General features: G+C 33.0%; 1 long non-coding RNA gene across 3 annotated transcripts; it reads left to right on the top strand.

Annotated features, from left to right (window-relative positions):
• The first annotated feature begins 1,963 nt into the window (after window positions 1–1,963).
• LOC132641340 (uncharacterized) lies at window positions 1,964–10,224 on the top strand. Of its 3 annotated transcripts, XR_009582819.1 has the most exons (4): window positions 1,973–2,389; window positions 2,686–7,269; window positions 8,693–9,111; window positions 9,755–10,224. It is a non-coding gene; the product is annotated as an uncharacterized LOC132641340 (long non-coding RNA). The 3 variants fall into 3 exon arrangements; XR_009582820.1 differs by lacking the exon at window positions 9,755–10,224 and having other exon boundaries at window positions 8,661–9,111; XR_009582818.1 differs by lacking the exon at window positions 9,755–10,224 and having other exon boundaries at window positions 1,964–7,269.
• The last annotated feature ends 236 nt before the right edge of the window (window positions 10,225–10,460 follow it).

The raw sequence follows: 10,460 nt of genomic DNA, 5'->3' as shown, positions 1-10,460 counted from the left end.
ACAAACATATAGTGGGTATTGACATTTAGTAGCTATAGTTTAACTTAATTACTTCTCATAGCAAACATTTGTATATTAATGACATTTAGTAACTATATATACACACACACAAAATAGAATACCCATTATACTATTCACTTCCAACCTAGCCCTCCCATCTCTCTCTCTCCCCTCTCCCCGACTGTTCCGTCGCCATGCTGCAGCCATCGCCAGAGCTTACTTCTCCAACGAACCACAGCCATTGTTCTCACCACAACAACAACACCAACCACATCCATTCTTCTCCTCTTCACTGCCAACAGCAACAACAATAGCCATCGCCGGAGAAGTCGCCGGAGCTTACTTCTCCGGCGAACCACAACAACAACACCAACCACAACCAACAAGAGCTTACTTTCCTTTCAGTGAAGATTTTTTCAGATCTAAAGGTGACGGTGATGATGACGGAGAAAAGAAGGTGAACGAGAAGAAGGTGTACACAGATCTGATCAGAATTTTTGACCAGAAGTTTTTTTTCCAGATCTGTGTATACATACAGTGTATACATACAATGTATACATATTTTTCGGAAGTTGTTTTTCAGATCTGTGTATACATACACGGTATATAATATTTTTCGCGTTTTTTGAAAAAGATCTTTTTGTATACAAATGAATAGAGTGAATTAACGCTTGTATACAAATGAATACAATCAATTTTATTTTTTGTATTCAATATTTTGAGTGTCTTCGTTTTTTTTTTGATGTACATATGTTTTATTCAGTGTTTTTCGCCTGTTTTTGTTAATATTTTTGGTGTATCTATGTTGTATACTCCTGTATTTGTTGTATACATACCGAAAAATATGGTGTTTATTAATTTTTGGCAAATTTTAACTCGCTGTATACATGAATACAACGCTATATTCATGTATACAACGAAAAAACAAAATTTGTATACACGCGCTTTATTGCTGATTGTTGCTTCAAAATGTAATTGGTGAAACATGTGCTATGTGGCTTGAGTTAAGCCCAGAACTTTGTCATTTGTGTAGTTTCCCCAACAATGAATGAGTTGTCTTCCAAAAACCAAGTTCAAAAATTTAAGGTCGTTTAAATCTTTTTGGGCCCCAGGTCCAAATCTTAAGTCATTTGAACAAGAGGAAATATACTTAAACCTCATTTTCAAGTAAAGGTTTAAAAGTAGGATATATATATATATATATAATTTTATTTTATTTAAAAATAATTTTGATGGCATGTTGGGACATTTTATTAATTCAGAAAAATTAAAGCCCAAATTACCCTTGTTTGATGCCCCAATCCGGGTCCATTATATCCAAACAGGTAAAAATCAAAAAGGAAGGACTATATAAACTCCTTATTGTTGACACCCAATTTTGGCCCTCCGTTTTCATTTAATTAATTTCACTATGCTTCTTAGTCTTGAAAAATCCCCAAAAGGAGCTAGAAATATTTTCACTAATTATTACACTTTTTTCCGAGATATATTTCTCTAAAGTTAAGGACATTTTTTATCGTTTCTTAGAAATTACCAAAAAACATCATATTTTATAATTATAAATGACTAAACATCATTTTTTTATATATAATTAAAATCACTCGAAAAAATAATGTTGATATTCGTATATCAATATTGGCATTGACATTTTCCCTTTAATCCTACTTATTACCGTATTAATCATCTTTTGCTCTATTTTAAAAATTAAATACGTAGATTAAATTACTTATATTGTAACTAATATATGTACACATTTTTGGGAAATAATTAGGACGAAGAATTATATTTTTATTAAATTTTATGAAAAAAAAAAGAACGAGAAAATTCGGATTTTACTCTACTATATTTGGACTATTTTAATTCACAAATATTAGGCCAAACCCCCTATTGCCAATCCAAACGCCCCAGCCCAAAACCCCACCGACCCGGCCCAAATCCACCTAAACTAAAAAAAATCCCCTAAGTCCCTAAATCAGTAACCATTTCATCTAACCAAACGGCCCCTACACTCCTCTTCAACCAAGCGTAACCCTAACTCACCCCTAGCCAAAATCGCCGTCACTTCGATCACGTCACGTCACCATCACCGCATCCATCAGACCACAGAACCAAACACCCCACTCTCTCTTCAACCGAAAACCCTTAAGTTCGTTGGTTTGAAGCAATAGCCGCCTCCACTGCTACCACGTCTTTTCCCCCTTTGATTGACGTGGTGACAGAGCCGATAGGAGATCATCAACCTCTGTGGAAGAGGAGTGCAATGAACCGCCGGTTTCAAGCTCGACTCTTATTCGACCCGGTGGGTAAAGTCTCGTCGGCTATCAGACCCGCGAATCCACTAGATTCGGAGTCCCAACAAATCCACAGCCATCAAATCTTATCTGAAAAGGTGATTCTTTTCCTTCTGACCATAATTTTATCTTTTTCCAGCCATTAGAGATTTCCCTTTTTTTTCTTCTTTCAAAATTCAAATTCAGCTTTTTGAGGGAGCTATTAACCCCATCCTTTGGTTATAAATAGAGCTCGTTTTAGGATATTGAAAGGGATAGAGAATTGGAGAGAAAACTTTTATTTTAACTCTAAAGCTGAATTAGAGAATCCCTTTCTTTTTTCATAAGTCTTCATAACTATAAAATCCGTAGTTAGTTCTCAGAAAATCCTGTTTTAACTCTAAGTTCTTTTTAGCTGTATTATTTTGGTTGTTCTCGGCTAAGCAAGGATTGCTTAAAGCGGATTCGGAGACTCGACAACTACACTAGCCTCAGTTCGCTGTCCCGAAGAAGGTAATCACACTCGTTTTCTCTTCGTCTTTAATTCCTTAGAAGTAAAATGTAGTCGTCGAGTCGTTTATTCATCTCGACCTATTTAAATCTGTTTGTTGCTCTGTGTGCTCTGAATATGTGACGAAATGGTTAATACAAGCTATTATACTTAGAAAGAATGATAATTTAGCTTGAAGAACATGTGAACAGTGATGTCGTCTTGCTTTAAATTAGTTTTCTTTAATCTTGAGGGGCTGTTGCGATTTACTTTTTTTTTGGGCACTTATACAGTGTAGCTAAGGTTTTTCTGGTGACTTGAATAAGAATAAGAATGCACTTTCTTGGTCTTGTTCATATGATGTATTGGTCGAAGATGTATATAGGAATATGTAACTAATTGAAGTGACTTTGTTGAGCTTAACTTCTGCTTGGGTGATTAATGAATTCATTTTTTCTTTCTTCATATTATTGGTTCTGAAAAATCGTAAGAAAAATAGCTTCGGTCGTTCAACTTGTCGGATGTGCGATTAACATGTTGCTCGTGTAAATTCTATTTTTCTTGGGGGGACTATTTCGCCATGAACCTTTCTTGAAATCGATGTATAAATATTCTATGGTATCTTATGACTTGAGAGGAAAAAGTTACTATTTTGATTGGAAAAAAAAGAAGAAGAGAAAGTTACTATTTTGGTTAGAGAAAAAGGATACTATTTTGATTAAAAAAAGAGAGTTGCTATTTTGGTTAGACAACAAAGCTACTTATCTTGATTAAAGGAAAAGGTAATGATTCGTGAAATTAAATCTATCGATCATGTGAATAACTTCGTCGCTTGGCTAACTTTCCTGTTTCCGCAAGTTGTTCTTATTTTCCATCTAACTAAGTAGTTAACCTTCTTTTTTGTATCGTTATTTCACAAACGAATATCTAAATATATGAACTGCCTCTTGCTTGTTTAACTTACTGTTATAAGCATGTTTTATTGGTTTCTATGCTTTTGACTGTCAAAATATATGAGTATTTGAAAGAGTGATTGTTTTACTACAATGAACTTTTTGGACGAAAAATTATCATGATTAACCTAGATATTTCTATGAAAGGCTGTTAGCAGCACTCTGAAGGGATTGTTTAGCCATAACGCTCAAAATAAATAAATAAATGTACATTAGTTTGGTTTGAAACTGATTAGTATCTGTTAAGTAGTCAGGGCATATTATGGATTTACACTCTATGATTGCTTGTATGGTGCCATTGAGCTTTATGTTTTAATAGAAAAACTTGCTTCCTTTAAGATTCAAATAATTCAGTTTGGGATTTTATGACACGGAAACATAAAAAATGCATTATAGGGCAGTAGGTTGTCTGCTATTTAAATGTATAAGAACATATCATGAAAAATTTGTTTGAAGCTTTGTCGCTGTTTTGTTTTCTCTTGTATACCCCCCCCCCCCCCCCCCCCCCTTTTTTTTTTTTTTTTTTGACAAAGAATATCAAAGCATATAAATTTTTATGTATTACCTGAGTCTGAAAAGACTTATCTTGAATTAGTGTTACGCTGTGTCGTAAGATAAAATGTGAGATTTTGTTACGAAACAGTAAATAGTTTCTGTCAAACACCTTTTCTATGATCTGAACCATCCTCTTTGGTTCTGTTCTATTCAAGTCGCTAGGAATGTTATTATTAGTTTTATGGGAGGAACAACATGTGGGTAGATTTGGTTTGTCTATTCTTCAAACAAATAGTCTTCTGTATGCTTAGTATTTTTTTTTCATTGTTAGCAAGCCCTTTCCGAGGTAACAAGTTACAAGGATTCAAAATTTGTCGAGTTTGTTGACGACTGTTTATTCTTCTAATGTTTTTTGTTTTTTTGGAAGTTGGCTAATAACATGGGCTTGTAAAGTATGTTAAAAATTACCATTGAGATTTGCTAAGGCTACTAAGGCTGTTAAGAGTTTTGTTTGGTTAAGTATTTTTTCCAGAATATGATTAACTCTTTAACAACTTCCTTGAAGTTCAGACTTTAAATTCCTTGTTAGCATTCTGGTTGTATTTTTTCCTTGTGAACTACTATAACTAGATAATTTTTGGTGTATCTTACCAAACCATACAAAGATTTATGAGTTGTTCTTACTTGAGCATTTAAGTTTGTTTGCTGCATAACATTAGTGACAAGTATAATATTGTAGCTCCATGTTTCGAAAGTTAAAGGAAGCGCACAAGATTTGTTTAATTTATTTGAGGTTACTAATTGAATTCATCTTTCATTTAGAAGTATCTGTTTCCAAGTTCCTATGATTGTACGCTTTCTTCTAGATTATATGACGTTCAGTTAAGTTTTTGATGTTACTGATCATTGAGATTTGTACCTAATCCTTTTCTTTTCTTTCTTTTCACATGAACACCATGGGAGTTTGTTGGAGTTGTGGCTCAACTCTAATTCTGCCCAGGTCATAGGAGCAGGCAGCAGTAGATTTATTTGCTCGTGTCTAACATTCTTCGTTCGTGTCAAGCGTCCCTGTCTTCCTTCCTCTCTTTAAATTTTGTGTCTTTGTGTTATCATATATATACATGTTTATATTCTTGACTAACATTTTTTATGGATTGTATTTGTAGCACATTTTTTTCTCGCTTGTGTAGGAACTTACGGAAAAATAGTTAAGTATGATGGTGAATTTAGTCATTTGCTTCCCTTCCCTTTTTAGACACCGATCCCGATTTACAGTGAAAGACGTTTCACTAATCGTTTTAAGTGATTGTCTCTTAGTATATTTCCAAGATTCAAATGATCTTCCACAAAGAAATAAGTTGAAGTTCTTTTTACGAGGCAACTGTTCTGAGTTATGTATCTAAGCCACACTTGATTTCATAAAGAAGTAACAAATCTGATTTCTTCACAAGCCTATGGCTACTAACATTTTTTAGACTCTTTGTGATTCCCAAAAGATAAGTTTAACAATGCAGATTTTCAGAAGGTTGAACAGAGTGAAGATTGGGCAGCGTTCTTTCTAGTAAATTTAATCTAGGGGCCTAAGTGATCTAACATGAGACTCGGACTCTTTTTTTGTTTTCCAAAATTGCTATAATACAAACCCATGGAACATGCCTAATTCTTCAAGTTTAAATGAAGAAATTATATTAGAGCCGAAGTATAGTGGCTCGAGCCATTTTTCGAGAGCTATAAGGTAAATATTCCATTTTATATACACGCATACATATATATACTATCTTATTTTCAGTAATTCCTTTAATTATCTTTTCATTATGTGTATATATATATTATTTCCATATCACAAAATAGCTATTTTTGAACCATTATATACAGTTTTTCATAGGATGTAAATATCGCACATATACATTATTTTCTAAAAAATATGCATTCCTAATCCTCCCATTTTGTACTATTGTATACAAAAATACATCATGAATATATACGTATATGTTTACATCTCATGTATACTAACTACTGCCTCTACAGTAAACATACACATGTACCATTTTCATATACATATATCACATATACTATCTAATTCTTTTACATATTACATGTATACATTATTTTCTTATAAAAAATATATCCCTCCTTATTCTATATTATACATATTATTCTTATATAAAATAAATGTCACACATATTTTCCTCATGCATACATTAGCATTAACTACTTCCTTTATAAATATGCATTTACTCACATCATTATATTTACTTTAAAAAAGCCTTTTTTTTTTATACAAATAGTTTTGAAAGAGTAGTTTCTTTTTCTGCAATTCTTTAAATAGGTGATAATAAATAAGAAATAATTAAATAATCCCGCTCTAGTGTTAATTAAACTAAGTTTAAAGACTGTCTTCGGATACGCTCTGAGGGATGCTTAACACCTTCCCCTCGGGGTAAATAAAACACTTACCTAGAACCTCACACGTTTCAAAGACTAAAAAATGGAGTTTACATTTTTACAAATGGTTTCCTAATATTTCCTAATATTTCAAAACCAGAGGAAACATAGTCATAAGTTGTGAACTAGTTTTAATCCGTTAAAAATAGGGCATAACACTTATATCAGAAAATTGTTGCCCTATTTTCTCAGTCGTTTCTCTCTCTTCTCTTCTTCTCTCTCTAGAAACTCCGGCCACAGTCCGATGATGTTGAACTACGAAATCCCTTCTAATGATGTTGAGCTGAAGAAGGGAACGTCCCCTATCTCTGTATTGCCTTAGTTTTTTATTTGCCTGTTGAATGCTCCTGTGTTGGCTTTGAAATTTGGAAAATGATGAAACCAGCTGAGAAAAGTCATCTTCTTCTCTAAATGGATCTGATTCCTTCATCATCTCTGCAAATACCTTCAATTTCATGGTAAGTTCCTTTGTTCATCATCTCAGCTTGTTCTTATACTTTCTCCACAGTAAAGTAATTATTTGGTCCTATTTTGTGCTGCATGTACACATCTGAGCAATGGACATTGATAACCACTAAATGTTTATTTGTGTACTTCTGAAGACCAACCCTCCCAGGTAATGTTGTTTGTTGCAAAATATCGTTACTTCCAACTTGTTATTTCATGTATGAGGTTTCACTTGAATGTTCTTCGATCAGCTGTAATGACAAGCTTTTGTTGCCTTTCCTGAGTTATTGTTGTTGTTGTTGTGTCCTTCACTTGCCCTCAAATGTTGAAACAATCTGTGCCATGTTTTGTGTCCCCAACTTGTGTCCCAAGTATGATTATCCATGTAAACTTTGAGCACATACAAACACTTTGATGTAGCATGTATCGTACTTGTGATTGGTATTCATGATTAAAGGTAGTATTCCAGATTGGTATTCATGATTAAAGGTAGTATTCCATGTGTTTAGTCCCAGTACATTGACGATATATCCATTTGAATGAGCATCATATGAAGCTAATACCTCAAATAAGATACACTTCCAAAATACTAGTCCTAAACTTGAGCCCTAACTGCACTTTCTGAATGTCATTGCCAGAATTATACCACTGACTAGAAACTGCTTGTGAGTAGCTCTCTTTGTATTATCTTCTAAGCCTGCACAAATTAAACAAACAATTAGTAAAAAAATCCTCCCCATTCTCCTCAAAGGATTTGAATGGAAGGCATCCTAACTCCCAAATTTCTTCTATTATTAACCCTATTATCAGCTCCTGATTCTCAAGTATGGCACTTGACTCTTTGTCACTATTCAAAATTTTCTTCATGTTAGCCCCCATATCCTCAAAATTTTGCAGGATATTGGTCGACCTAAAATGGGACAAATGATAAATAAAAATGCAAAACCCTTTTCATAGTTGTATAAAAACCATGGCATATTTACAAAGGAAACTCACTTAAACCTTTTTTCCATGAAAATTATAAAGGGTTAAAAGCATAAACATTTGAACCACATTAATTTGGACTCTACTTAAGAGTAATCTTAGGTGCGTCTTGGTTCAGAAATGGAATGATTTTAATACTTTATACACATTTTTAATAAAAAATCCAACTCTTTTGTCTTTAAATAATTTTTTTACCAAGACATGAGTATGATATGCCATGACAATTTATACAAGGAAATAAACCCTTTTAAGCAAATAATTATAATAATCACACATTGAAGCTTGTAGGTCAACCGTATTCTATAGATCCTTAATATTAGGGTGCTTAAAACCTTCCCTAGGGGATCACCAGAACCCGTACCTCGAACTCTGGTTTAAAAGGATTTTTCTCTTGTTTGATAAACCCCTTTTCTACTTGGTTTTCCCAACTTCCCTTATAAATTAGGTGACGGCTCTAAAAAAAACATAAAATCTAATAAAGTCCACAACCTCTTAATACTTTTTATGCCTTACGTAAAAGTGAACCGTAACAAAGATTGTGATCTCCAGTTGTATGGATGTTGTGATTTGGACTAGGCCAGATGTCCGTTGACGAAAATCACTTACAGGTTGGTTTATCTCCCTCCGAAATTCACCTGTGTCATGGAAAACCAAGAGCAACACATCATCTCCCGCTCGTCAACGAAGGCTGAATACCGATCGATAGCAATGGCCATTTGTGAATTGAAATGGTTAAAGGGAATTTTGCACAGTTTGGGCGTTGAACACAAGTCTCCGATTAAAATGTAGTGTGACAGTTAAGAAGCTTTGTACATTGCACGAAATGCGGTGTTTCATGAACGGACTAAATATATAGAAGTTGATTGTCACTATGTCCGGGATGCACTCCAATCCGGTATAATATTCCCCAGTCATGTGTCAACCAGCGAACAATCGGCAGATGTGTTTACAAAAGCTTTGGAAAAGTCACAGCATGAATATTTACTTGGCAAGTTGGGCATTCGAGACCCTCATGCTCCAACTTTAGGTGGGGTATTGAGAGTATATATAATAGTTTATTTATGGTAGAATTGTAATTATGGTAATATACGAATTGTAGTTCTATTTGAATAGGGTTACGTTATTAGACTAGGAATTATAGGTCTATTAGAATAGAGCTTCCTTATCTATACTTTATTAAAAGCACGAAGGGCCTTAGAAATGTTGATTGAACTTTTTGCCCTTCATTAAAAGACTCTGCAATAGACAAAATTGTCATTTACTATTTTCCCTAATATTTAAAATTTTAAATAATCTAAAATATTATATTAAATCTTTGCTATTTGAACTATATAAGAAGTCCTAAGATTTAGGATTTTAAATCAAGTAAGATTTATTTTCTATAAAATCCTATGCCATTTACATTAATTTTGTACGGTATTCTGAAATTGAGTTTATTTCTTTAACCCTAATAATTGTCTATCATGCCTAATAAATATGCTCTCAGCCTCCTAATTTCTTTGGGTTTTTGTCTCTTAATCATGTTTGATGAGAAATATTTGTTAATCCATGCTTGCAGATTGTCTAACTTATGATTTATTGTTTTCACTTTAAAATCTTTAAATTTTTGTTCTTATTCTGATTTGTTTTTTTTTTTATTTTTTTTTTAATTTTTTTATGGTATGTTGCAGAGAAAATCTGGCATAGCTTTGTCTTACAATGGATATAGATACTTCTAATGCTAAATCGATTACTCAAGGCTAATCCATTGGAATAATGATCGTCAGGTTGCACGATTGATTCGATTGTAATATCTTTCGACTAATTGTCGTATTGCTTGTTCATAGGTTTTTTCTCATCAACTATTGTTACATGCACGTAATATCAATCCCGCTTAAGGAAATTTTTTTCTTAATCACATAAATTCTTTCTTAAATTCAAAGATTAATTCCATGTATGCATCTCAATTCTCAATTTCTGCTTCCTTTTTTATTTTAATAAAGTCATGTCAAGTATTTAATCCTAATTGCAGCCAGCCTTTGAAAATTTTCTCTTAATCTTTTGCATTGTGAAAGACTGATGTTTGCTTCAGAGTTCTAAAAGGAAAGTTTAAATTGCATTTTTTAAATTGTATTTTGTAAAACATATTGATTTTTCTGCTTTTGTGTAATAATGGCTAATTTATTGAGATTTTGGTGTTCATGTTCCATGCTTGATTTATCTGTAATATCTTTTGAGTAATTGTCATATTACATTGTATTTAGGTTTTTTAATCAACAGTGTTACATGCACGGAATATGTAATTCATTTTCTTAATCACATAAATTCTCTCTTAAATCCAAAGATTAATTCCATTTATGCATTTCAATTCTCAATGTCTACTGCTGCTTCTCTTCC

This window comes from Lycium barbarum, chromosome 5 (genome assembly GCF_019175385.1).
Source record: "Lycium barbarum isolate Lr01 chromosome 5, ASM1917538v2, whole genome shotgun sequence".
Taxonomy (NCBI): domain Eukaryota; kingdom Viridiplantae; phylum Streptophyta; class Magnoliopsida; order Solanales; family Solanaceae; genus Lycium; species Lycium barbarum.
Note: the sequence above shows the minus strand (reverse complement) of the source record. Positions and strands in the feature narration are given on the sequence as shown.